This window comes from Sciurus vulgaris (genome assembly GCF_902686455.1).
Source record: "Sciurus vulgaris genome assembly, chromosome: 6".
NCBI lineage: Eukaryota > Metazoa > Chordata > Mammalia > Rodentia > Sciuridae > Sciurus > Sciurus vulgaris.
Window position 1 is genome coordinate 90,481,666 of NC_136466.1, and position 22,334 is coordinate 90,503,999.

Below are 22,334 nucleotides of genomic sequence, written 5' to 3' on the forward strand. Positions count from 1 at the left end.
TTCAAGAATAAAATTGAAATGGAAATTTGACTCAAAGCTGATGCAACTGGGTGTATACCATGTTCCTGAGGTTTTACCTGCCAAACAACGTATTCTCATGAGCAGAGGAAAACCAAGAACTGATTTCCCAAGACCGAAGTATCTCTATTGGCCAGTAACAGTATCAATTTTAATGAAGACCACACAACAAGAATTCCTAACAAAGGCAGGCAGCAGCAATAAAAAGAAATTCAATGAATTAAACCAAAGTCATGTTTTGTTCCTCACTGACAACTTTTTGTACTGCCTATTCTAATACTGAGCTAACAGTGGAATGTATGTGCATGGGATGAAAATGAATTTCATTCTTTTGTTTTCAAAAACACCCACAAGATGGTTTTAAAGTCCTGATAATGCCCTGTCGCCCATTGTCACAGGCTGTCTAGACTCTGGCAGTCTAAGTAATTACTTCGACAATTACATCATGTGGTTGGAAAAATCAGAAAAGAGAAAGAGATGGTGCCTTATTAACCACTATTTAACAGAGCAACTACTAAGACCTGATAACAAGGTCTTACCAAATTATTTGTGTCAGGGGGAAAACATGGCAGATTTCCCACAGTGATGTCATTAGACACTCAGTATAATGAAAATAGGAATAAAATCATAAACTACTCATAGAAGATAATACCTTTAAATAATAATAATATTAGAATAATTATAAGCACAGGTGTGTATATAGTTCTGAGGGCTTATGAAATCCATTCCACTTCCAGCTATGCCTAATCACAGAACATATGGTACTAATGATAGATAGGTGTTAAGATAGACAGAGTTAGGGCTACTAACTATCCATATGCTCCCCTGCATTTCCTAGTATCCTTTACTATGATTGGAGTCATGTGACTGGTTCTGACTAACAGACTCTGAGCTAATGTAATGTGTGTCACTTCCAGGCTGAGGCAGTTAAGACCTGGTATGCCTGTCTCATCTCTCTCTTCTCTTTTCTTCTCCTGCCTTGGTAATATTGAAGACTACATGTTCCAGATGATATGGTGCCATAGAACTACCTTGACCTTCACATAAGTAAGGAGAAACCTTTGCTGTAATAAGCTAAAGATACCTCAGGGGTTGATGAGGTGGTACAGGATTAATTACCCTCACAAACATAAGAGCCCTATGTTAATGCATTTGCTGTAGCCTGAAACTTAAATTTAAACTACTAATACTAGGCTTTTCAAAATACCATTGAAGAAAAAATTATATTTCCCTCTTTTTTTCTTTTTTTCTATCTTTGCTGTTTCTGGTCTTGCACATTCTAAAATAGTAATGGTCAAGGTGTGGTTCCTAAAAACTGGAGCCTTCACATCATCTTTAGATTTGATAGAAATGTAAACTCCCAGGCCTTACCTGAGGGTTGCTGAGTCAGAAGCACTGAGAGCAGGTCCCCGAAATCTATACTTTAGCAAGTCCTCCTAATAATTCTGATGAAGACTCAAGTTTGAGAATAACTGGACTAAGGTGACCTTTCCTTGAGCCCAACTACATGTGATCATCATGCAGCACATTCCCTTTTTTATATCACAGGCACTCAAGAGAGAGCATAAGAGCAGAAATTTCTGTTCTTGTCATGCCCCTTTCTTTTTTCAAACATTAGCTTTGATACTAATTAATTACATCTAGGTTTACTATAATAGATTTTTTAAAAAATACAAATTCTGTCACTGTCCCACCTTGAGAAGTGGAGTCTATTGCTCTACTTCCTCAAATATAAGTCTTCCCTGTAACTCCCTGGACCTATAGAATATGGCAGAAGGGAAGTGGTGCCAGTTCTAGGCCTAGTGTTTAAGAAAGCTGGAGGCTTTTACATGTTGCTTTTGGAAATCCAGTCACCCTGACATGAGGAAGCCTAAGCAACCATATGAGGAACACAGGAAGCTACTGAGAGAATCATGGAATCCAGTTGACAGCTATAGCTAAGCCACCAGCTGACAGCAGCATCAACTGTCCATTGTCTAAATGTGCCATCTTGGACAACTCTAGCCCATATGAACTCCAAGGTAGCTGCAGCCACAGATGACTTTATGTGAAGCAGAGTCACCCAGCTGAACCCAGTCAGCCCAGAGAATTAGAAGATGGCTATTGTTTTAAGCCACCAAGTTTGGAGGGTAAAGGAAAGATAAACAGTAAGAAAGAATCAAAACATTTGCTTTCATTGCTTTTGAAAAGTACTATCAAAATCAAATTTTAATAAGTTCTAATTATCCAAAACTCCTCTTTGTCTCAAAATGATTTCTCCTGCATCTTAAGAAGGCATATTCCTAATATTTACCTCCTTTGACCTAGAGACACCAATAACCATTAAGTTGCTTCTCCACCCTCAACTCTGGGAATTTGTAATAATTTCCCTACTAATCACTCCTTTGGTTTCAAATGATCACCCAAGCTCATTGTCTCTCACAACAATAAGTGTAAAAGAGAAAGAAAAAGAAATTGAAGCAAGAAGTACATAACCTCATCAGAGGATTTCAATAGAGTTTAGTTGGGAGAGGAGTCAGACTCTTCAACCTAAATAAAAATTTTCCTCTCCATACCTTTCCCTAATGGCAATAACCAAACAAGATTAGGAACACCATTATTAAAAATCCAAAAGAACTGAATCAGCGTACTATAGCAATGCCTACATTACAATTTTTACAGCAGTGCAATTCATAATATCCAAGTTATGGAACCAGTCTAGGTGCTCATCAACAGAGGAATGGATAAAGAAAATGTGGTACATATATACAATGGAGTTCTAATTATCCATGAAGAAGAATAAAAATATATCATTTGCTGGTAAATGAATAAAAATGGAGCATATCAGGTTTACTGAATTAAGCCAGACTCTGAAAGTTAAGGTTTAAATGTTTTCTCTCATATGCAGAAGCTAGAGATAAATAAAAACAGGGAGGGGGGAATATCATGAAAATAGAAAGGAGAACAGTAGAGTAGAGGAAGGGAATTGAGGGGGGAAAAGAAGAAGAGAGACAAAGGAGGAACTGCAGGATGCAATTGACCTAAGTATGCTATGTGCATATATAAATCTATCACAGAAATTTCCACTTTAATGTATAATTATTTTGCACTAACAAAGGTATAATAAAAAAGAAAATGTAAAGCTGCAAAGGCATTATTCTAGTTTTGATTTTTTTTTTTTTTTTTTTTTTTTGTAAAACAGACACTTGTAAAATAGAGATAAACTCATAATGTGGGTATATCTATTAATTGATGACTAAAGACAACTTAAGCTCGTTGACCTCCCATAGGTATTCAAAGAATTTAGGACTCTATTATTTAAAGATAAGAGCCAAAAGCTAAAAATTTAAAAATATAAATATATGTCCAGAGGCTACAACCAGCAAAGAACCAATCCTACAAAGAACCTATACCCCCAAAAAATGATACTGGGAAGGAAGATTTTAGAGGGTATAGTATATATTTTTATCTATCTCCAGAATCTAATATGGTGTTTGGGGTATAAAAAGTGTTCAGTATATATTTACAAATAAATGAAAAAATGAGGGTCGTGACAAAGAAGCAAAGAAGCCAAAGTGAAAATGAAGGAAAGATAAGGAAGAGTTTCAAATATAAATGCCTCCAAGAGCAGGCATCATCAAACATTTCCAACGTGCTTTCTCAAGGAAAGTGTTCTGATACATAAGTAACTAGGCTATGAGCCTTGGTGAGCAGATTGAAGAGCTATAGCTAAACAGGCCCTACAGTTTTGCACTCCCCGAGGAAGGCAAACCTTCAAGGAGAAGAAGCAAGCTTCAGTTACTTAGAAGGCCCTAAAAGAGGAAGGCCTCATGCTCCTTCCTGGAGTCCTTCATATCTTTAAAAGAATGGAGTCAGTAGACCAATCATAATAAAAGGGATCATCAGGTATTAAGAAAAAGTCATATGTACAGAACTCACTCTCAACCTGAATTTTTTTTTTTTTTTCGGTGCTGGGGATTTGAACCCAGGGCCTTGTGCTTGCGAGGCAAGCACTCTACCAGCTGAGCTATATCCCCAACTCTCAATCTGAATTTTTTTTTAATTTTATTTTTACAGACTGCATTTTGAATTTTTAATACCCAAAGTATCTTTTTTCTTTCTTTCTTTTTTTTTTTTTTGCTACAGGACTATTAAAAACTTTTAATGTGCTCATGCACACTCTGAAAGCTTTATAACAAAAAGTGTTTCTTAAACATAATGAACTATAAAACTAAGGAGTTCATAGACACCTTGATTCCAATGTACAAGCTCTGGGAAGTGCTGCTCCAGGGTGAGCCCACAGGATCCTGAAAAAAGAAGTAAGACCCCAAACTAGCTCTCACTACTAGTCTTCAGCTACTAGCTTCAAAACTGCAGTGCTATATCAAACAAGGTTGTCATTCTGCATTTTCTCCTGTTTCTACTTCAGTGAGGGTTGATGGTATTTTTCCACTTGCTGGTCAAAGCTTCTGGAAGAGAACCCCGCCTGGAAAAAGTTCACTGGAGTCAGACAGTACTTTAGCAGCAAGCTCCTGATCTCAGTAACTAGAAGAGGGGCAACCTTGCTGCTGTGAGATGGGGGAGAATCATGGCTTATTCAGGCTCTCTTGTTCCCTGTGGCTGCCAGGCCATCATTGTCTCCCCTAGGTATCAAGGTGGTTATAAGTCAATTTCCTCCCTGGGTTTTAAAGAGGTAAACTTCTCATCTGGAGGTTTTAACTGCACTGAAAATCCCAAGAGGGGTAGTCAACACAGTCACCATCTTCTGGGATTCACAGAAAGGACTGCCTCATCCCATTCTTTACCATAGAGGTCTGAAAACAGCTGCTTCTTGACCCTCAAAGGAGGAGAGGAATACTGTTTCTCAAGGTCCCTTGGCCAGGGAGAAAAGTTTTCTTTCTTGGTCTTCTTGGAGTCTCTGTCAGCTTGAGATTGATCAGCGTTTTCCTCAGGGGACTCAAACACAACACCCTGGATTCTCAACCTCTTTAGCCTCCTTTCTAACAGCTAGAGAAGGCTCGGTTTTCTAGAGGAGGAACTCGTGTATTGCTGCACGGAGTCTGGAATCAGGAGCATAGAGAGCCTGGGGCTCAGGCTGTCCTGAAAGTAGTCTCCACAGGGCCATCGACTGACAATGGGCACCACCTGACAAGGCTTCAGTGCAGCAACAAATGCACGAAGCTCAGAGTAGGAGGAATGGTCAGAGTAAGGAACAATAAGGATATCACGGTAGGAAATGTGAATTTTTCAGCTTTGTGGGAAGAATAGCTAGGCTAGGGTGGTACTGTTTCCAATGCAGCATGGAGGAATGGCAGATCTCTGTGTAGTCCACAGCATGGATGCAGCCAGCCTTCTCTTCTACTGTGAACACATCTGCCAGGCTCAGCAGCTGTACCAACTCCAAATGCCAGGGACTCAATACCACGCAGGTCCAAAACTCTAGGGCCAGTTGCTCCAGCAATGATTCCTTCTCTAGATTATAGAGTCCAATATTATGTTCTGTTGTGGGTACTTTTGAATGAGCTGGACGATCGGTTGGGCAGTTTCTTGTTGAGAAGGAAGAACCAATGCTGGGTTGCAATTGGTGTTGTCTAGGTATAAAATATGGATCTATTTCCCCAATGTCAGGGCCAGCTCCTTCAGCATAGATGATGTATATCCAAAATCACCTGTATAAAGGATGGTTCCAAAGTATCCTTCAAAGAGAAACATGAAGGAGCCAGGGCAATGATCGGCATCAATGAGGGTTACAGTCATGGTCTCTCTTCCAATTTCATCTAGAGGCAATACATGGCTCTCGTCAAATTCCAAGGTTTGGTTCCACTGCTTAGACACCTGTAGGTGATGGTGCAAGAGGTGGGCGGTGATGGGCCAGCAGTAGAGGGGCCGGGCCCAAGTGCTAGCTAGGCCTATGGTGTGGTTCAAGTGCATGTGGGACAAGAAGAAGAGCTGAGCACAAATAGCCTGGCGCAGGCTCCAGTAGTCCACAGCAATGGGTGTATGAGGAATCAGGACCCCACACATGGTGGAGGAGATATGAGCTCTACCTGCATGAGGATTCCACAATGGCGCCCTGGTAGAAGACTTCGGCCAAGTACAAGGCCAGAGGCCCTAAGGAAAAGCCAATCCAGCAGAGGAGAAAGTTACTAGAATGAGCACAAAGGAGAAAATAATCGTGTTCGCAGGAGTCAGGGTGGGAACCCACATCACGTAAGTTGCTCTCCTGAGTGCCACTCCCACCCACGCCCAAAATATCTTGATGATACCTTTTAAATATTAAAATTTCCACCAAAAGGGATGAATTTTTATTTAGGTCAGCAGTTATCTGCTCACAGGTATAGTTGATGTTTGCTGATCACTAAGACACCTACTATGTTTTATTGGTTCAATTTCCTTTCATTATTGAATTTAATATACTTAATGTAAGTATATTATTTATGTCTTTGATCATTTCCTTGATGAAATCCTCAGGGCCATCCTACCAAACATATGTAATAATAAATACTCCCACCACCACCAAAATCTGATGACCTAATTGCTTTTCATAATTTAGTAATGCTTTCTGAAATACAAACATATAAAAATACACCACAGTTAATGGGTAGATTCAGCCATTCAATAATTATGCAGTTGGAGACCAGGTATTCTCCTGCTCTAGGTGCAGAGGAGGATGAAAAAGTTGCAGCCTGCCCTCAAGGGACTCAGTTTAAGGATAGTCCACATGAAAATTAAAAATGCAATTTGGGGATCACAGTTTCTATAGGAATAGAAAAACAGTAGAATGAATCAGATATAACTTTCCTATGTTCATATATTAATACATCACCTTTGAAACTATACATCACATGCAACCACAGGAATGGGATCCTAATTGGAATAAGTTATACTCTATATATGTATAATATGTCAAAATACACTCTGGTGTCATGTATATCTAAAAAAGAACAAATAATAAATAAATAAATAGAAAAGTTAAGTGATATCACCAAGAAAGCAAGTCCAACTGGATCAGGGATTAGAGAGGAGAATGTTTGAAAAATGTAACACATAGAAGGATAGTTCAGACACTTATTAAAAACATATACCTGTGGGGAACTAGCGCCCCTCCACCCCACCAAAAGTGTGGTCAGAGTTAACACAGTGAGCCCATTTCACAAGTCAGGTGATAAGACTGTGAGTGTTGCTGCTTATTTAAGAAAGACCATGCATGTGTTTGAGTTACATGGGGATAAATATTGAGTCACTCTGTTATTACATTATCTTATAAAAATTGTCTATACACACATCTAATTATGTCTTACTGTACTCATTGAAATGTGTTATTTTCTTTTATAGCAGTTTGCCTTTAAGTTGTTACAATGTCGGTGTTTTGAAGGTGGGGGAAATAAAACCATTATCCCTCACTGAAATTAGATACTGCATGTTCACTGATATTCTCAAGAATATGGTAAGTGAGAAGCACTAGTGAGTCAAACTTCAGGGTCTGTACCTAATCTCCTGAATCATAAGCCTCTTTTTTGAATGTCTGACTGGACAAGATTAGGTAATAATGCAATAACTAGCAAACACCAAAAGCCAATTAGTAAATGCCTTATAAAGGTGTTTCAGATGTGGTTTATTTTGAAAGAGAGATGGAAAGTTGCCAAGTCTCACACAAACCATGTTTATTTCCATACTTGAGCTAAATGATACTAAAACTTCTTAGGTAACTTTTAAATATTTTCCCACTACACCTCCCCCACATCTCTTCCCAAAATGCTGTTGAAAGCTCACTTAGGACTTCAGAAGAAGAACACATAGTCAATGACAAGTAAAAACAGGAAGTGCCAACCTAGTATAATTTAACTTTACAGGTTTTGAAGTCTGATAAGAACCTCAAATTCCCACACTCTGCCCAGAGGAAAATGCTATCTCCTTGCTTAATCTATTTTATGTTGTATCTAGAAAACAGAATAAAATGATCTGGCAATTTTATGCTCTATTTAGTCAATGTAAACAATAAAAACTGCACAAATGCAAGTTAAAAACAGAATATCATATAGTCAATTGGGGTATCCCAATTGACCAAGTTAATGAGATTAAATAACTCAAATTCAGCTTCACAAACTCAGAAGAGCAAAGAAGAAAATAAGCAATAGCAATTTTGAATATAAATTTCAATAGCAGACTATACATAGCAATAGACCATGTAGACTTCAGTAAGATAGAAAATGCTTAAGAACATTTGGTTTAGGCAGACAGGGATGTAGTGTGGGCATTTACTTTTGCTTCTTTGGTTATATCCCTCCTACCAGAGAATTGATAAAGAGCAGTGCTTTTTCTCATCCTGATTTTTCAAATCAACTTTTTCTGGAGGAAAGAATGAATTTTTTGTGGGTGGCCACAAAAAGGGCCACTAATGTAGACTGTGTTGCTTACCATTCAAATAGAAAATGAATCTAATAAGAGAACACCAACCATTTCTGTACAGCAATGGGGGTTTAGTGATGTCAGGTCTTCAACCTTGTCAAGGGAAGCCAGAAATTCAGACTTTTGTTGCAAATTCCCCTGGCTTAATTTAACATCAAGAAACTAGACAAACAAGTTCATATATTTAAGTTGGCCCACTGGTCATCAGTATATTATGTCTTATACAGACAGAAATTTTCATTTGCAGAATCATTAATACACTGAATGTGTATTTTTTTACCAATTATTATATATTTATGATAATCCCTGTATTGGTTTAATTCTACATATTTTAAATTTTCTTGGGTCAACTAGTTATAGTCCCACTATACATTAATCAAAGAGGATCCAGCTCTGAATAAGCTAACATTTGTAACATCAAAGAAATACCATCAATGGTGGATAAAAGCCAGAAGATAAGTGAGGTACACTATAATAGAGGAGTGTATTCAGGATCAAAAAGAGGTGAATTTATGGGGATAATGATGGCAGATGAGGTTGTAAAGCCAGATAGCAAAGGCCTTATTTGCCATAGTAACATGGATATCAGCAGCTAGCAGCTACTGAACGCATAAAATGCACCACGTGTAGAGTTTGCACTGTACATTGCCCAATATAACTTTCATGCCAATTCTTATGAGGGACTATCACTCTCTTCATCTTACAGATAAGGAAACTGAAACTTAGGTCAAGAAAATTTCCAAGGCCATGGCTGTGCATGGCAGTCAGAATCTGGGCTCACAACATGTGTCTGACTCCAAAACCTGTACTTTTAGCCACTATGAGATTGCTAAGGAATTTGGACTTCAGCCTGAAAGTAATGAAAAACAAATGAAGAATCTTAGACCCACATTATTCTATTCTGTTCACACATCATGCTGTGAACTAAATAATGGAAAGTATGATTACTGTTTTATAACTGGAGAAACCAGGAAAAGTTAGGAAATTTAAGGCAAGGGAAACAATGGGCTCCTAGCACCCAAATAGCTCAATCTCTAGCCCAAGACTTGTGCTGGTTTTACATGGTCGGCACACATTACTTTCTGAATACTTGGTGTGCTTTCAACAATCATATTGCTTCAAATTCAGAAATTCCAAGAGTACATTTCCAATTAAATCCTCCTCCCAGCAGAACCTTAGCTATTTCTAGCCAAGTAACTCCTAATTTGTGATGTCAATCTGAGAAATACAAAATATCTACTGGGACAAAGAAGTATAGCCATCATCAATTTCTTCCCCAAAGCTAACTGTACATGCTGAACTACAAACCCTATTTGAATGTCAATTATGAAATAATAATTCTCTTTCGTGTACTAATAACTTTTTAATAACATTCCTTACATTGACTTACAATTGCTGTAAATCATTTAAGCAAATTTCTAACTTATAACCACATTTATTTATAGCTGATGAAAGTTTACATACTCTTCCTCAAGTTTTCCTACAACAAACATTTAATGCCACTTATATTGTTCAGGTCAAGACCGATAATCAGAAGGGAATTACTTCTTTATAAGTTATTTAATATAGCCGAACCTAGAGTATAACAAAGATAGTTTTCTACACACAGAGAAAAAGAGTTCCATAAATGAAGCTATGTTCTGGTTGCTTTTGTTGTGCCACAAAAGCACATTAAGGTGGACTGTGTCACCTTAATGCCTTCCAGAATAAAAAACAAATGAAGTAACTTTCACCATAAAACATAAAGATAGCAGCAACCACTTGTTGAACACTAAAGTTTATGTCACAAGAACCCTCTGAGGAGGTTTTATATCCAAACTTTTTCATAGGAAGAAACTGAAGCTCAGAGAAATTAATTTTTTTCCAAGATTATAAAACTAGTAAACAGAGATCTATGAATCGATCTCAGAAAAATTTGACCCCACGTTCATATGACACTAAATCCTAAGATAGTATAAGAATCTTAGGAATTGGTGAGAAAAATAAAAGAATAGAAATGAGACAAAGAATCTGGAAGTCTGAGACTTAATATAGAAAGATCTTGGGGAATGGATGTCATTAAAATACAAGCATAAAATGCAAAAAGAAAAGAAATAGAATGAAATATAACAAACATTACAGAATGGAGATAATATTTGTAAAATATATGGCTAACAATAAACTGGGAATAGAGGGAAACTTCCTCAAATTGATGAAGAACATCAAAAGACCCACGTTTGCATACAGGTGAGAACCTGGATGCTTTCCCTCTAAGATCAGGAACAAGACAAGGTGCCCCTCTTGCCACTCCTACTGACCATTGGACTAGGCATTCTAATTGGCATTATAAGACAAGCAGAGGAAAGAAGAGATAAATGGTTGAAAAGGATGAAGTAAAACTCTCATTTTTGCAGATGGCATGATTTTCTACATAAGAAATAAAAACAAAAACAAAAACTTTTAGGACTGGTAACCAAGTATGCCAAGGTCACAAGATACCAGTTGATATACAAGAGTTAATTGCTTTTCTGTATACCAGGAATAAACAATTATAATTTGAAACTAAAAAAATAATTCCTTTTATAATAGTATCAAAAATTCTTGTATATGCATATGTGTATACATGTATGTATACATATTACTATATATATGGACCATATGTGGGAAAACAAAGCTTTAATGAAAGAAAGAAAAAACATCTAAATAAATGGAGAAACATTCTGTGCTCATGGACTGAAACACTCAACAGTGTCAATTTTTGCCAGGTTTGGCACACACCTGTATCCCAGAGCCCTGGGAGGCTGAGGCAGGAGGATAGTTCAAGTTCAGCCTCTACAACTTAGCAAGAATCTGTCTCAAAAAAAAAAAGGCAAAGGATGTAGCTCAGTAGTAAAATACCCCTGGATTGGATCCCCAGTATCTCTCCCCCGTGTAAAATGTCAGTTCTTCCCAAGATGGCTGGCCTATTACTTCAATGCAATCCCAACCAAAATTTCATCGAGTTATTCCATAGAAATTAAAAGACTGACTCTAAAGTGCATATGGAAAGGTAAAAGACCCAGAACTGCCAGTAAAACACTGTTGACTCACACAAAAAATTCAAGTCTTAATATAAAGCTTTATGATCATGGCAATGTGGCATTGGCAAATAATAGACATTGGAACAGAAAGGAGAGTGCAGCAGCAAATTCATCCAGATATAGTCATCTGATCTTTGATGAAAGAGCAAGAGCAATTCATTGAAAGAAAAAGATAGTCTTTACAATAATTAGTGCTAGAACAATTGGATGTTCAAATACAAAGAAACTGGAGCTTATACTTTTCATAAAAAATAGCTCAATGCATTACAGACTTAAGTGTAAAATTCAAAACTATAAAAATCCTAGAAAAATACAGGAAAACATGTGTACTTGGTTTTAATAATTAATTATTTACAACACATAAAGAACAGAACACAGAGATTTATAAGTTGAAATTAATTAAGTTTTAAGTTAAAACTTCTCCGTAAAAAACACTGCTAAGAGAATAAAATGACAAGTCATATATTGGGAGAAAAAATGCAAAATATGCAAAATACATATCCAATAAAGGACTTTTATCCAAAAAATATACAGAACACTTAAAAATCAATAGGATTTTTCAGTGGACAGATCCACTGAAGAGTAGCCAAAAGATCTAAATGAACACCTCAGAAAGATGCCATTCAGATGACAAATAAATGTATGAAAAGATTCTCAACATAATTCATCACTAGGGAATTGCAAATTAAAATGAGAAGACATCACCATGCATCTACTAAAAGTGGTTAAATTCTAAAAACTGATTACATCAACCACAGGCAAGGATGCAAAGCAACAGCTACTCTCATTCCTTGCTGGTGGATTCAACCACTTTGGAAGATATTTTGGAAGCTTTATATAAAGTTAAACATGGTCTTACCATAAGATCCAATAACTGCACTCCTAATTACATACCTAACTGAAATCTCATGTCCATTCTAAAACATGCACATGAATGTTTATAGCAGCTGTATTTATAACCACCAAAAAAGTCAAAGCAACTAAAAAAAAATCTTTCAATAAGTGAATAGGTAAGCAAACTGTGATATATCCATATATGGCATATTATTTAGCAAGTAAAAATATGAACTATAAGCACATGAAAATATATATATTAAGCCTATATACATTTTGCCAAGTGAAATAAAACAGTCTAAAGAAACTACTTATTCTGTAGCTCACATTTTGTAAAAGATGAAATAACTTAGGATGGTAAAAAGATCAGTGGCTATGGGGGAAGAGGAAGGAGGAGCTGAAAAGGTGAAGCACTTGGGATATTTTAGGATACTGAAACTATTCTATAGGTTATTAAAAGGTGGATACATGACTATCAATTTGTCAAAACATATCTTTTACAGCACCTTAGAGTGAACCTTAAGTTAAAAATTTTTAAAAACATAATTAGGAGGTCAGGAGATCCCAGAATGGAATACAGAATGTGACAAAACTATCTAATTATATTTAAAATGTATGAAACAACTTCATAGAAGGGAGTGGGGCAAAAGATGCTGACCTAAATAACTTTAGAATCTGGAAAACTAAAGGGAAAAGTCCTCTGGTAAATACTGGACTCTTATTGCCTTCCCTGGACATATAAATGGGTTAGTAATTATGATACCACTGAACATAATGGAACAATTAAGGAAATGAATGACAGTTGAGGGGAGCCAGGCTTCTTGCTGTTAAGGGCAGTTACAGATAAGCAAGAAGAGGAGACTAGAATTATCAAATGTGGTTATAGTCTGAATTTGGAGACATCAGTATAAATTTAGGTTCAGCATACTATAGACACAGATAGTTAAATATACAAATGAAACATGCATTTCCTTCTTCCATAATTTGAGAGGGCTTGAAGCAATGATGTTCCCATAGCAACAAGCATATGTATACTGTCCAGGGGTGTTTTTTTTTTCCCCCCCTAATATATTGCCCAATGAAAGGAGTCAGAGTTCCTTGGGGAAATGGTTGATTCTGGAACTGGGACAGTTGGTGCCTGGAGCATCTTATAGTCCCATAAAGCAAAGAAGCATTAAGAGAGAAAGTAAAAGAAAAGAACAAAAAAGAATAATGATGAGGTACATGTCAAAAGGGCACAAGAGCCCACTGAAGTGTCTTAATACTAATGGATACACAGAAACCCTGGGCAAAAAAACAAACAAAAGAATATCAGATTATGACCTCAAATACAGAGTTAATATCCGTGAGTCCATACTGACATAAACAAGTGATAGAATAAGTACATAAGTAGGCAGAAGACACTAATCTCCCTGGCAGAAAAATTACAAATAATTCTGCACATTCAAAAAAGGCTGAAGTCCCCGCTTTTTGTTTGAGCTACACTTCCTTCCAGAGATGATAGGATGGAAAGTAGGATGTGGGGAGAGTGACTTAGAAGAAACATCGTCATCACCAACAATGATAAATTGTGTTGATAGATTGCATCTTTGACACGATGCAATAAAAAAGGGCACATTAGCTCTGGGATCTTCCTCCCAAATACCCATCGCCCATTGCCTAATCATGAGAAAAAAAAGTCAGACGAATCCCAGTTTAGGAGCATTCTATAAAATATCAAATGAGTGTTCCACAAAACTGTCAAGATAATAAAAAACAAGGAGTGGCTGAGAAACTGTCACAGCATATAATATTAAAGACAAATGACAAAGAAATGTAATGTGATCTTCTGGGTGGCAGAGAAAAGACATCAGAAAAAGAACTGAGAATATCTCAGTAAAGTATGGGCCTTATTTAATAATAAGGTATTATATTGGTTCAATAATTATGACAAATGTACTATGCTGGTGTAATGTTCAAATAATAGGAGAAAAGGTATGAAGGGGGAGAGGGACGATGGCATCACAGGAATCCTTGTGCAGGCTTCACAATAGCTCTGTGAATCTGAAACTGTTCTAAATTTAGAAGTTTATTTTTAAAAATTACACATATAAGATTACTAGTTCTGAAATATAAAGCACAACAAATTTAAAAAGGAAAACAAACAAATTGAAATAAGAATAGGAAAAAGCTATGAACAGGATATAGTCACAGAAGAAAAAATCCAAATGACCATAAAAATTAACAAAGCAACCAAAAGAAGATACTGACCTTATCAGTGGACAAAGGGACCTAGAAATTCAAACATGATACTGTTTTTAACCATCTATTTGGCCTACAATTAGAAGAGTAAAATATACAGCATTTACAAGGATGTGAAAAAATGGAAGCCTTTCTACATTGTTGATGGAAACATGTTAACTACATTTTGCAAAGTATAGAGCAATATTTCTTATGCTAATAAACATATACACTTTGACCTAGCAATTGTACTTTGGGGCATCTGTCCTATAGCAATAAAAGCATCACAATGAGAAGATACATGTTGTGAAATAACATTTTTAGTGATGAAAACCTGGAAACAATCTCAATGTCCATCAATGAGATAATGGTTACATTATTATGCTATATACAGACCATAGAAAATTATGTAGCCGATACAAAAAGCATATTTGTCTGTTAACCTGGAAGGGTACTATGTTGTTATTTTAAATGGTAAAAGAAATTTGCAGAGTAATATGTAGAGTGTGGTAGTATTTTGAAAACTCTCTGTATGTGCCTCTATGTTTGCATAATTTTGGAAGCCTGCCTACACACCTGGTCAACATCAGTTTTCATAGGACAGCAGGATGCAGCTACACATTGAATCTCTTGATACTCCTTACATATGTATTGTTATGGTTTAGATCTGGAACATCTCCCAGTCTCGTGTGTTCAGAGGTGGGAGTGATTGGATGGCGAGGGCTCTGACCTCTTCAGGGGATTAATGCTTTGTGGTTAAATGAACTGCAGGGAGGTGGAGGAAATCGTACAAGGTGGAACCTAGCTAATGGAAATAGGCCACTAACGCCATGTCCTGGAAGGGTTTATCTTCTCCTCCACCCCTTCTTTCTTCCCCCTCTCTCTCTCTCTCTCACCTTCCTTCCCAGATGCCACAAGTTGAACAGTTTCCTCGGCCACACCCTTTTACCATGATTGTTTCTGCAACAGAGTCAGCCGACCATGGACTTAAATCTCTGAAATCATGAGACAAAATAAAATTTTCCTCCTCTAAGTTATTCTTGTAGGGCATTTTAGTCACAGTGACACAGAACTGACTAATACATGTATACACAAAAATAAAATAAACTTCAAGTATGTTTGTCATATGCTATATTTAAGAGTGGGATTTTCAGAAAAAAAAGAATTTCAAAGCTGAAACAACTGAATTAACATGATCACCATCTAGCAGAATCACTGTAACACAGTGAGACAAAAAGATATTTTCCATGGGACCACAGTAAACTACTTACTATATCAAGAGAAAAAACACCAAGTTGTTTATTTTTGCCAGTGACTGACATGAGAGAAATGAGTCCTTCAGTCTGTATTTGGACCCATGTGAGTGAGATTGCTAATTTCCTAGAAGTTCAGAAGAGTTCAATTCAGTGCAATAGTGTTTTGCAAAATAAAATGAAGTTCTGTGTGTATACGCACCAAATCATACACAGAAGAACCAAAAATAATAAATTCAATTCCAGAGATGTCAGCAATCATGGGAGATGTCTGAAACCAGAAGTTCAGTCAGCAAGAGTAATAGGGTACTCTAGAATAGATACAAACTTAATGGGGACTAGAAAGAAAAAAACAGAAAAGAAAAATTCAGCAGAATATTTAAAAACTGCTCCATTTCTTCCACATATAGCACAGTCAAAGCTTCATTCAGCAACACAAATGAAATATGGCATCAGAAAATAATGTAATTTTTAGCATTTAGCCCTATACTCTATGACTTAAGCAGTATTAATGGATGTTTTTTGAAGGAATGGAGGAAGGAAGAAAAAGTGATAATTTGATAAAAGTAAGAGAAGGTTGAAACTCTTCATAGAGAAATAGCTATCTTAAGCTAGCGAGACTAAACATATAGAACTTCTGGAGTTTTCATTGAGTACAAATTCTTCCACTAAAGAATTTTTGTAGCCAATCTGGTTAACACAAATCTTGAAAATGGAATGAAAAGATGTCCCAGTTGTAGTAAACCTACAGAATGTGAGTTTTTTGAGCTAGCTTGAAGGATACCCAGTAGACTTTATAGTAAATTCTGTAGACATGTGGCCCAAAGAAAACATGTTTTTAAAAAAATGAGCAAAAAAGAAATTTTAAATACCAAATAAGTATATCAGTGCATTTCAGATAAGAACTTCAGAAATACTAAAAAGACAGAAATCAAGAGTCAAGTCCCAGAGGTAGCAAAATTATAGTACTTTCTTTTGTAATAAGCTCTGTGACATAAGGGGTACACCTTAACTCCAAAGACCTCACAGAAAACAGAATATGTATGAAAAGTTTTACTTATGCCAAGGCTTTCACTGTAACAAAAAAGAATAAAATAGAAAAAAATACACTATGACCAGACAGAAGAAAAAAATAATATAAAGATGTGTCTATACTTGTACATATTTGAGACATTTTGGGTTCTTGTCATGGACTCCTAAAAACACTCCAAAAAAAAAATTTTTCTCTAGATGTCTTAAGTCTCCTTAATAAGGCAATTTTGAGGAAAAAAGGGATGTAAGGAAGAGGCAGAATAATAGGAAAAGTACTAGGACAAGAGTTAGGAAGCATGGCTTCTGGTCTTGGCTCTGTCTCTGACGCACTGTGGTCCCCTGGTATCTCCTCCACCATGTTCTATTACGTGAAAGGGACAAAGGATTCCACTCTGATGTGCACTGCTATAACTGAAATGTGTTTTCTTTTGTTTTGCTTTGAATGGACATTCACTTGTGCTTATGGTTCTGAGTTTGAGCCAGTTTCCCATATTTTGCTTCTGAAAATGAGGGTATAATCAAACCTTAGCCAATTGTTTTGATTACACATTCTTGAAATATTTGAAATTTTCACCTGGAACTGCAATGGTCTAGACCAGTAGTTTATAACAAGTTTTGCAATATCCTTTTGTCAACAGCTTTGTTAAACAGAAGATTTATGTACAAAATAGAAAAGGGAACTGCTTTGCTAAAGACAAGAAGGGCCAGAGGATACAGAGCAAGGGGTAGAGGGACAGAGTTCTGCTCACTTAATTTCTCTGATGTTTCCTCAGGGTTCTCTGAGGGTTCCTGCTGAAACCCTGAGTCTCCTTAGACTGTGAAAATGGAGGCTTGGTGACAGCTTACCACAAAGAGTAACATGTGCATACATATTTGGAAACAAAGGTTGAAGAATGCAACTCTGTTTAAAGTATAGCAAAACTTTGGTTTCTACAGTGGGGGAACTTACCTTCACTTGGTACCAAGTAATCATGAACACAGATGCATGGGCACTGGGAAGACTATGACCCTCTGTTTTAAAGTGGGTTTCCAAAGGATCCAAAATATACTCATATGGATTCTTTGTTTAGAGTATAAACAAACTATAAAAAGGTAAATACAAACATAAAACCAAAACCGTATCAGAATTGCAGACTCCTAAGAACATGTAACTCCCCTCACAGAGTTCTTCTAAGTACTCTGACTAAAATTGATTTCAAGAAGGGAAACACAATCTCAATGTTCCTTCTCAGAAGTCTGCAAGGTATGTTGATGCACGTGTTTAAAGTCACTTTACTTTGGAGGTAAATGAAAAATGGACACAGACTTCAATGAAGGATTCATCAGGAATCCAGGCTCAACCCATCCTGTACCTCTACTGGGTGTCAGTCATGACTTCTGGGAGGACCCTAAAGATTATCCATATGCAAGCAGCCTCCAGAGGCCTATAAGAATGAGTTAATTTGTAGGAGATTTGTTGGTGTACAAAGCAGGAAAGAGCTATATGAAAGTGGAAATATGTGGTAGCAAGGCTTGTGGGATTCTCTAAACCACAGGAAAAGAGAGGTGGTAGGTCAATGATTCCCAAAGACACAGGAGGACATCTGCTATGGTTTGGTTATGGTTTGAGTGTGTCCCCCAAAGTTGCATGTGTTATAAGCTTGGTCCTCAGTGTGACTATATGGGAGGTGTTAGAACTTCAAGAGATAATGGGAGAGCCTTAGGTCACTGGGGAAGCTGCCTCTTCAGATGGAGTTAAAGTCACTCTCACGGAACTTATGATTTCTCATGAGTTGAGATGTTGTAAGAGCCAACCGGTCCCTGGATTTCTGTTTGATGATAGGATCTCTTCCTCCCACATACACTCCCACCATGACCATCTACTTTGAGGCCACATGGGCAAGCAGCACACTCACCAGAGACTACACCATGCTGTTTGGACTTTCAGTCTCTAAAACTGTGAGCTAAACAAATCATTTTCTTTATAAAGGCCTGCCTTGGCTATTGCATTATAATACTTATGCAAAACTGACTATTGCAACATCTCAATATTCTTAATTTTTACCCAACCAATTTTGATGGAGTGATTGCTATATATTCCACATATTTTTCTAGGCAATAGGAATACAGCAGTGAAAAATTCACAAGTTCCTACCTCTTTAAGGAATGGAAATAGTCTACAAATAAGCTGTAGATCATAACAAGTGCTATGAAGGAAGTAAAGCAATGTGGTAAATGGGGACAACTTTGGACAGGATAAAAGGAGAAAGCCTCCACAAGAAGGGACATTGACGATGACATGGAAAGAAGAGGAAATGGGGATGGGATGAGAAAAAGAAAGGCAGGTTAGTCCAAGAAATAGCAAGAACAAAAGCTCTGAGGCAGGAGAAATCACAGCACCACTGAGGACAAAAGGCAGGCAGTGTGCCTGGACCTATGGAGAGTGTGTGGCACAGCCAGGTTCCCTCCAGCACCGCAGGGGTTTGTGTTCTGTCCTCAGAGTTACAAAAACCACTGGAGGATTTTAAACAAAGAAGAGAGTTTTATGTACTGCTTTAAAATATCATTCTGCTGTGAAAGAGAAGAATGTAGCATGCAAGAGTTCAAAAATGGTGATTAGAAAGATTAGAATTCTCTAGCTGTTGGCCAGGAAGGAAATGGTGGTGGCTTGGGATCAGGGGTGGCAGTGAGGAGACAAGCCAATAGTTTCAAAGTTTATTTTGGAAGTAGAACTACAGAATTGCTCATGGGTTGGTTATGGGAGGTAAGTGAAAAGGTTAAAGCAAGAATGACTCCTAGATTTTGGCTTCGGTAATTATAAGTCTGGTGGTGGTTGGAGCAGGAAGTTGGCACAGTTCTTGGGGAATAACTCAAGATGCTGACTAATGTTATCCAGACATCAGCTGGAGGCTATCTAATCTTGAGAACCTAGGAAGGCTACCCTTGAACCTCTATAGCTAATTCTCTATAAGAGAACTAGATCTTCCCAGGACTTCTCTTTTCTTCCAAAGGTTGAGGATCTCATCATTACCCTGTTTCTGTCTTCTGTATCCTTCCTTCCTCCATTCACCCCATCAACTTTTTACCCTTTTTCTTTTTTTCCTTTAATTTAAAAATGTATGTGCATGCATTTTCTTACCTGCTGCCTTTATTCATAAAAACACCAGTGGAATTTTATATAGTATCACAAGATTGGTATACTGATTTCAATAAAGTACAATTAATTTTAAGGGAACTCTTATAATACCACACTCTGAATTTTTATCAAAGGTAATCAAGACCATGCTACTATAATTATTAACAGTCTCACAGCATTTGAAACTGTATACATTTTTCTGCTTGCCAAAGCTTTATTACATTTTCTAAGTGATTTCATATTTTCACTGGAATCCCTGTCACCAAAATCACATTGTTCTTTGTACATGTAATGGAGAGAAACATTTCTAATTTCACTTTAAAAATAATTATCTTTGACTGGATCTAGTAATGGTACCAAGGTCTTCATGAGACATATTCTTGTGCCAGTTATGGTCACTTTTGTAACAAAAGTCTTCGTATTACTGAACAATTTCTTCCCAATAAAAGCAGTGACTCATGACAGTTCCTGATGGGGAGCATGTCGTTATTGTGATCATGTTTTATCTCATTTAGTCAGCATTAGCCAGTGACACAAGGAACAAGGACATCCTAGCTTTTCTTGTGACAATCTTTCAGTGGAAAATACTTGCTCCTATTGATGACTGCCTCTCATTCCCACCATATTCACAGAACAAATCCACTTAAGCTTAGCATTCTCTTAATTTTGACTTACTTGAATGAAGATCAGGGGGCTCAGCAAGAGCATAACCAGAACTTACATCTGATTTACAATTTCGTTGATTTTAAATAGAAGTATGAAAAACTATCCTGGAGGAGATTAAAAACTAATACATGCACTTTATCTATATAACTAGATTATATTGTTATTGGTCAGACTATATGGGCTATGACCAAACAGACTCCATTTTTCCCTGAGATTCCATGTCATGTAGGAAATGTTTCTCCCATGGGAACACCCCACCTCTGTACCCATCAACAGTTGCATATACAATGTAAACTTGTTCTCTTTTTGGTTCTCATTTTTCTTGGACAATGTACCTGGTCAGAGAATGATTGTCTAGACGTTAGTAACCATTCTTTAACTTGTACTCAACTAGGGTCATTTTGACCCCCTTCCCCTTTTGCTTATGATTTTAGATTTCATGATGTTTGTTTGTAGTTCTGAATCATAGTAACAGTCCCTTATGATTAATGTACTGACATGCTTTAGTTATGGTGTAAAAGGTATGCTCTCACCCCTGGAGGGTGCAGACTTACAGCCTGCCCCTTCATCCCACCAGCTGGTGAATAAAGATGGTTCCATCTCCTGCTTTAAGATTGACTCAGTGATTTATTGGGATCTCACTATAACAACATTTATTTTTATCAAAAGCTATTAATCATATACCTATAATAGGCCAGAAACTCTAGGTGCTAAGGATAAAGAGTGGTACAAAATGGACTTAGCCCCTACTGCCAGGTAGCTCAAGGATCTCAAAATCTGTTTTATCATTCCAGCTGCAAGATGAACCAACATACTTGACCTATCCTGCTGTAAGGCTTTAAAATAAAAAATGAAAGGTTGTATTAGCTTTGCATTACTACAACAAAATACCTAAGGCAACTAACTTAATAAAGAGAAAAAGTTTACTTAACTCACATTTTGAGAGGTTCAAAGTCCCAAGATCAAATGAGGGCCCTAGGTATTTGGCCTGTGGTGAGGACAGTGGAAGGGGGTGCATCATGGTGAGAGTGTGTGTAGGAGCAAAAAATCACATCTCAAACAAGAGCAGAGAGGAAGATGGGTGGGGCCAAGTTCTTCACAGAGCAACTCTCTTCTGAGAACAACTAAAGAGGCTGCACAAGAACTACCAACGGAGTCACAAAGAAATACCTACACCCCAAGACCTAAGGATGCCCCATTGGACCCACCTCCTAACAGTGCTATCCTGGGCACCAAGCTTTTACCCACAATGGACTCTTGAGGAACACTCAAACCACAGCAAAGGTTGAACTGAAGCTCCATTTGAGGTCCTAACTATTGCCTCAATTTTCAAGTAAGTTCCCATATTAAAGGAGAAAATCCATCTAAAGGTGTCTTATATGTTACCTGGTGCAATGTAGGCACTGAGAAAGCATTGGTCATCCTGCCCCTCCCTTTTGTATACATTTAAAGTAAGTTTTACTGTCCTTCTAAGCTGGGGTTCTATAGGAGAATTAAGCTCTAATTGCCAAAGGACTCAATGGGTATAATGAATTAAATTCTCCCCTTTGCATCCAGAAGGAAATACCTATGTGTCACTCTTAGGAGACTTATGAAAACACCCAGTTTGATCATTTTCAGTCAGACTTACTTCTCCCATGCAAACCTCAACTGAAGGTGAGAAAAGTTGGGGGACAATATCACTTTCACCACCTATTTTTAAAAAGCAAGGCTAAATTGGGGAGGAAATCTAATTTGGTAAAGGCACAG

At 37.2% G+C, this 22,334-nt stretch overlaps 1 long non-coding RNA gene and 1 pseudogene across 3 annotated transcripts in view; both read right to left on the reverse strand.

Annotated features, from left to right (window-relative positions):
* LOC306663104 overlaps window positions 1-22,334 on the reverse strand; it is a 130,921-nt gene that overhangs the window by 40,528 nt on the left and 68,059 nt on the right. The window lies entirely within an intron of this gene.
* On the reverse strand, window positions 4,181-6,467 carry LOC306663209 (5' exonuclease Apollo-like; annotated as a pseudogene). The gene has a single exon. The product of its transcript is annotated as a 5' exonuclease Apollo-like (transcript).